The sequence below is a fragment of the Pteropus vampyrus genome, unplaced genomic scaffold (assembly GCF_000151845.1).
Source record: "Pteropus vampyrus isolate Shadow unplaced genomic scaffold, Pvam_2.0 Scaffold56, whole genome shotgun sequence".
Taxonomy (NCBI): Eukaryota; Metazoa; Chordata; class Mammalia; order Chiroptera; family Pteropodidae; genus Pteropus; species Pteropus vampyrus.
In genome coordinates this window covers 8242047-8249751 of record NW_011888837.1, presented here as the reverse complement: position 1 = coordinate 8249751, position 7705 = coordinate 8242047, and positions in this window count along the sequence as shown.

Here is a 7705-nt window from a genome sequence, read left to right as displayed (position 1 = left end):
AAAAAACATAATAGCTTTCATGATTAATAATGAACTCAATTACAAAATTCAGTGGGCTCTGGAAACTCTCTCCCTCTTTGATTTTTCCCTGTGAATCTTTGGTTGTTTTTCTCGCCTTTCTGCTCTCTCTCAGTTCTGTGAGCCACCTCCTCTTTCTTGGCCTGCCTCCAATGTTCCTCATATCTTTATACTCTGCCCTGGGAGAATGCCAAATTAAGAAAAAAAAAAAATCTTCTTCTGCTTTGGTGGTCACCTCCGACGTTTAAATATATAGTTCTGAGTCTCCCTCAGCCCCAGTCTGCATTGCCAAAATTTAATTCTCCACCCCTTAAAAACCACCCCTGAGACTTTTCTTCCTTTAGCTCTAGTGCATATCTATATTGCAACCTTTGCCACCCTGTACTTGACATAATTCTTCATTTGTAGAAACTGTGCTGTGGGTCCTAGTGTTGAACAAATGTCTTCAGTACCTTCCATTCAAAACAAAATCAAGATAGAACACCATCCTTGTGCTTCCATTTTCTTATTTGAGCCATAAGTATAAAATAATAGTTCCTGTGTCACAGCATTGAAAAGAACCATTGGACACTCCATCTCCATGTTAAGCGACTAGTACAGTGCATAGCATATAGCAACTACTTAAGAAGAGTCACCTATGAGCTAAGAGAGTCACTTGTATGTTCTCTGAGGCAGAGGTCAAGCTATACCTGCCTTTATATTTTAGTGACAAGTCATTGTATTCAGAATAAACAAAGTAACAAGGGGATGTTAAGCAGGTAGAATAAATCTCAGCTGGGACTCTCAGCTGTAATTACACAACTGGTAAAGAAAATGTGAATGGAAGCCAGCAAACTGAAGCATACTGGTAGCCAAGTCCTGGACCAAACATGGCTCATTTGCAACTTACACCCAAGAAGATGGAGCAAAGGATGAAACAGATGAAGCCAGCACCGTCATGTCTAGTAGTAGCAAATAAATGGCACCCGTGCCAGACCCAATTTGAGAACGAATTGAATTGGAAGTAATTGTTCCCTGATCAGAACACCTGGAGATGCCACCTTGTGACACTTCAAGACCATTGCACTGTGTTTCTTTTATCAAAGGCCACAGAATCTCAGATCTAGATGGAGTAAGTTGTCTCAGAATGCTGGCATCTTCAGGCGCCTTCCTCCATAAGGAATAGATCATTAGATTCATAGTTCTAGCTGACCATTTGGCTTACTTGATGTATAGAAGATTTTCAGCTATTCAGAAAGAGGAACTTCAGAATTCAATATGATATTGGTACAGGTGCCTTGTGTGTAATTTCTTAGTTGTCTGGTTAATTAAAATTTATATTTAATAGTAGGAATTTCTTATTTTATGCTAGAGAGTAAGTGTTAATGTTACAGCCAACCACTGACTAGGGGACAATTATCAGTTTCTTGTCTCAAACACGAGGAGAGTTAAAGAGACATTTCTATGATTAGAAATAACATCAAACACCAATTTGGAATTTTAGTGGATTCTATTGAGTTGAGCTCTATTTTTGACCACAAAATCACATGTGTGTGTATGTGTGTGCATGTGTGTGTATTACACATGTCTTTATAATCCCTTTTAAGCACTATATACATTTGTTTTCTAAAAACCTTCCATCAATAATTTTTATCAAATACATACACAAGGCTGCATTAGTAATTGTGGGGAAAATATATAAGGAGAGTGTGTCTTAGGCTTGGAGGAGTTCACCTTTTAGTAGATGAACCAAAGTAACCCACAAAGGACAATGAACAAATAATGGGAGAATATTAATTCAGTGTCTGACCATGTTTTGTAGCTTACGTCACAATTTGCTGTGTCCGTCAAAAGATGGAGATCAGTGGGAGATGGAGTAGCCAGGGAAAATTTCCTAAAGAAGGTAGGGCTTTATGTAGTCTTGAAAATGTTTCAAAATTTAAACAAGTCAAACATGAAGGACTTGCAATTTAGGAAAAAGAAACAGAAAGCAATAAGTTGCAGAAATGAGAATGAGCTTTCCATGTTAATAAAGCAGTGTCTGTTCGGATGAAGGGTGACCTGATTTGGATAGAGTACGTATGCTGGAGAGCACAGTAAAATAGAAATGTAATGTAGGATAGAATGAGTTTATGTAGGAACTTGAATGCTAAATCAAGGGAAAAGTAAAGAACCACGGAAAGTTTTTGAGAAGAGAAGGTTTCTAATAGTCAAAACTCTCTAAAATGGTCTGGAAAGTTTTGATAACTAATAAACTTCCTGCCTCTGGAAGTATATAAACATAAGGTAGATGACAACTTGGAGAAATTTTAGAGTTGATTCAAATATCAGAAGGTTGATTGAAGGTATTTAAAGCCTTAGTAGTTGCAAACTTATCTGGCTGCAAATAAAAAACATGTATACTATATGTATCTGGTTCACAGTGGCTTAATTATCCAGGGGGTTTTTTCCCCTCCTGTTGTAAGAAGTCTGCAGTTAAGGAGCTGTTGATATTTGTTCAGTGGCTTGGCAAAGTTATTACTAGTGTTTATGTGACTCACTTATCATTTCCTTCTTTCTTGCTGCCTCAGAGCCACCGGATGGCTCCTGCAACTCCAGCCATTAAGTCCTTGCTCAAGGTGGAAAGGAGGAGGAAAGGGGAGATGCAAGCTATATCTTTTCCCTTTAATTAGGAAAAGCAAAAGTGCTCTCAGAGCCCTTTCAAGTATCTCTTATATCTCATTGGTCAAAATTTTATTACATGATCACTTCTACCTGCAAGAGGATCTGGGAAATCAAGTATCTTGTCTGGGCCTGGGCACACTGCCACTGCAAATAGGATCTGAGTTCAACTGTCAAGGAAGAAGGGGCAATGGAAAATGTGAAGTGACTAACAGGGCCTTATATAAGGACCCTTCTAACGTTGAGAGTCTATGAATCTTCGATCCATTTATTAGTTATTGTATATTCTGCCTATAAACTTGTTTAGTTTTTCTCCATTCTAAAAATAAAAGCCAACATCAAAGCTCTTTATTTCACAAACTATAATCTTATCACATTCTTTTCTTTGATTTCTAAACTTCTTTAAAAAGTAGTCTATACCTAACATATCACTTTCTCACTATCTATAATTATATTCTTTCATTTTATTTCATACCATCTATAATATGAAAAATTCTACTGAAACTGTTCTTGTATTAGGCACTAAACTTCTAATCACCAATCCTACAGCCCTCTGCCCCCTCAAGTCTTCATCTTCATTTATCTTTAAGTGTTTGACACTATTTACTGTCATCTCCTGGAAACTCTCTTCCTTTTTTAAATCTTGTGTCTATGACACTATTCTGGTTCTTTCCTATCTTTTTGACTACTCCTATCTTAGTTTCATTAACTCAACAATATTTAGTGTCTTTGTGGTCTCGATGCTTAATTTGGTATTGAGAATATAAGATAAAATGAAATCATCTCTGTCCTCTGAAAACTTAGCCTACTGGGGAGAAAGGAATATTACCATTTAAGAAACCTTAAGATAATTTTGAGTGGCTGAGTAAGGCAGGAAGTGCTGCGTGGAGGAGATGACACTTAAGCCGAGGTTTGAGAGTTAAGTACGTGGTTTTCCAGGACTATTTCAGATTGAATATTCCAAGCAGAGGAAGTGTCAAAAACACAGAGGTGAGAGGATTTTCTTCTGGGATCCCCTTCAAATTTCATACCAATCTTTCTTTCCAATTATTTCCTCAGCTAACACACTTCAGTTAATATACTTTTCTTTATCAAGAATTCCAAAAATGGCATTTCTAATCTAAGCTTCTCTACAGATGTTCAGATTCCCATTTTTTATAAATTTACGGATATCTTGTTGACATTATAAATTCTGTGTATCTGAATTAAAACTGATCATCCTGCCTATCTTATTTTTGATTTCCTTTCTTTTACGAATGACACCATTATCCTTTCAGCCATCCAGGTTCCAAGTCTTAGACTCATATTTATTTTCTCTCTCCCTCTGACCACCATGTCTAATCTTATATTAAGTCATGTAGAGGCTGTCTCTTTGATATCTCTCCCATCTTTCCTCTTTATTTTTATTGCAACCTCTTTCATTTAGTTATTAAGTTAGTCTAATCTAGTCTAGTTTTGTAGTTTCCCAAATGGAGACTACAGTTCCCCCTCACTCCAACTATATTTGATTTTTATTTTTGCTTAAAAAATTACCACATAGAGGCGTCAAATAGCACCCATTTAGCTCCCAGAAGACACCTTCCATTTCTGCCATGTGGTCCCCTCCAGTTTCAAACCAGCCATGGAGAACTTCTTGAATGTTAAATTTAGTACTTCTAATCTCTTTCTCCAAAAGGGACACCATCCTTTTAAGAGACTCGCCTGAGGCCAAGCCCACTGATAATCTCACTTTCTTAAACTCAGTTTTGTCATAATATGTAAGCTAATCACCAGAGTGATATCCCATGTTATCCGTAGCTTCTTCTTTCACTGAAGATTATACAAATAACAGCATCATTTTAGAATCTTGCCTACCATAGTAATCATCTAAATACTGCCGCTAGATTTATCTTCCTGAAACTTAGTTTAGTAATATTATAAGCTTTCTCAAAAAGCAGTAAATAGCTGCTCATTATCAACTAAATTTATCAAAACATAATGAAACCTAAGTTTTATATTCATACCTTTCTACAATTTGTCCTCAACCTAATTGCCTACTTATCTCTATTCTTTTCTGCATATCCTCTGTGCCCCAGCTGTAGTAGATAGTTTTTTTTCCCCACTTTCCTCATGTGCTATTTTCCTTGTGTGGTTAGTGCTCCTCAAGACCCATCTGAAAACGCTACCTTTTCTATGAAGTGATTTCTAATCAGTTCAGTGGCTTGTGAGCTCTTAATCCTTTAAATCCTTATAGCATTTAGTACCTCTAATAGCACTTAAGAGATTTTGTCATATAGTGCTTTTGTTTGCTTTTATAAAAAAATGACTGCTTCTCTAATAAAACTCAGATCTTCAGGCTTGGCAGTAATGGGAGAACATCCACCTGGGGAAGAAGTGGCTGGACTTTTGTCTGACTTTTCATCCCCAGAGATTTTCCATCTGCCTGATCTTTCTCTGGCTGATTTCCTATTTTTACTACTGCACTGCACTAAGTGATTCTGCTAATCCTTCTTTCTTATTTTGGCTAAACTTGAACACAGAGCTTATTCTTAATTTTAGTCACAAGCCTGAAACTTGCAAACAATAATTGACTAAAGGATCATGGAAATAAACACAGAGGTCAATATGCAACTCCATAAGCTGGCTTACATGTTTTTGATCTTGATTTCTGTCTTTTGCGGTCTTTTTCTTCCTAACTCCTATACTACCATCATTTTGCTAATTTTTTTTTAGCTGAACATCCATTATGTATGTACCAAGAATTCTTCTAGGTGCTAGATATATAGCTGAGAACAAAATAAATGCTCGCTTAAAAAAAAAAAAAATCTAGGGTCAGAACAGTAAGACCCAGAGAGGCAGAGGCAGGTATTTCCTCTCTCATTTGTTCGTAAATATTCATTGAGTATAAACTATGAGCCATTCATTATTCTAGAAGCTGGGAATATAGCCATACAAAAGACCTTTGAAATCCCCACCCTCATGGAGTTTATAGTCAAAGAGAAATGGACAATAAACCGAAACAAAAAGATATAAGAGTTTCACAGGAGTATCATGAAGATAATAAAACAAAGTAAGAACAGTGTGGACATGTGTGGAGGGAGGTTGTGGGGGCCAGGAGGTGGGGTTCCAGGATGGTGAGGTGGCTTTCTGAGGACTCAGCATTTGGACTGAGACCTGAATGATGAGAAAGACAGCCAGAGAAGGTCCAGAAGAAAACTATTCTAGGAAACGAAAAAAAATGGGAAGGAAAACCTGGTGAGCACTGTCCAGTGACTGAGGATCTCCCACTTTCTTAATGATGCGCATTGAGAATAATCAGTCAGAGGTTTTACCCAAAGGTTTGATCCTGTTCTCTGTCATAAATAGGAAAGACTGACAAGAATTCAAGGCATACACTTGGGATTGGGGACAGGTAGAAGTGACATTACATTGATTTTACTTTTTAGTAGATGCAAAGACCTAGAAGGCAGAAATAGTTATTCATCTTTTACCCCCACTGCCTTCCCCTAATTTCCTTACACATCAATACATTCTTAACAAATATTTTCAGAGCTAAATCCAACTGAATAATGATAAGCTGAGGGGGTTACATCAAATATCTCCTGCCAAACACATTTATTTTCCTATATAAATGTATAGAACAAAAATGTTTATCTTCTTATAACAAAATAATTTGATTTTAGCTTTTGACTATTTCCTTTTTTTCTGAATTCATTTCAATGGCTTTCTAGTAAGACATTTCTTTAAATTTTAAGGATATGAAAATTAAAGATGACTAAACAAATATAATAAGTAAAAAAAAAATAGTAATAAGAATTAGTGAGCTCCTTGAGGGCAGAAACTGTATTTTACATATTTTTGCTTCACCCGTAGTCATAGGACCCAAACAAAACCTCAACTGGCATCTTGAGATATATCTTCCCAGTCTCCTTTTTTTATGCCTAGGGCATAGACTATTTCTGTGTATTAAATACAATCACACAGAATTTTGAATTTTTTCTGTTTAATTAAAAAATAAAGCAATATTGTGAGGGGACTGGATCTTTTTAATGCTATTTTATATTTTGCTTTATAATTAATATATCAGAACAACATGCACACTAATGTTTTATAACTAATTGGTATGCCTGGTTATATTTTCCCTTGTGTTATTCCATTCCACTTTTACTGAAAATTTCTACTGATAATGGTGCAATGAGCACTAGACATCCCATCTCTCAACCCTGCCCTCAATGAAAAGGATTTCACCTATAGTAACTGATGTTTTTCTACTTGCTAGAATGTTTTGTGTCATGCTTGAATCACAGCATGAGAAATTTTGCAAGCCCAGCTTGAAGGTTTTTCTTCCACTGGCTGTTAATTTAGTCCTTGTGATTTGATCATTGGAGTGTCTCCTCAGGTGTCGTTCCTATTGTTTTCCCGTGTTGTCTGTAGGATCTGCGAGTGGAACTCTACCCGCCAGCCTAATCAGTTTCTTCCCGCAGGCAGTTCAGGTGGCATCCTTCCTCCACAATTTGTGTTTAAATTCTGATGGGCTCCTACATACCTTCTTTTTACAAGCAGATTTCTCTCTCTGGGACTTAGCCATTTCTGTACATGGCAGTTTATTGGGTCTGATTCTTGTCTTCTGGGAAAAGTTGTTACATATTGAAATCTCTCCTTAGAATTCACCTCTCTTTTCCACCTCACCTCTTTGGTAATGTTTCTTGAGCTGAGTTTCTAAAAGCATAATACTTAAATTATTTCATGCCTTAGCAATTGTACCATACACAAGTCAATGAACATTTCTATTCATATTTCCTTAATATTGACATGCCTCCAAGCCCCCATGGGTAAGGATTAGCTGGCAATGCTAAAATACATGCCACTTCCTTTCTTCTTTCGGCTCTCAGACTCAAACCCTTCACTCTCTTTCCGCTTTTAAAGTTCTACCTCCTTTTGTTTCTCTTCCTTCCCACCAACCTCACCCCTAGACGCAGTCTAGGAGATGGTTGGCAATGGGACTGTGGATTGAAGAGGTTACTGACCCTCTAGTGTCTGGAGCAGACGTGATCTCATTTGTCACCTC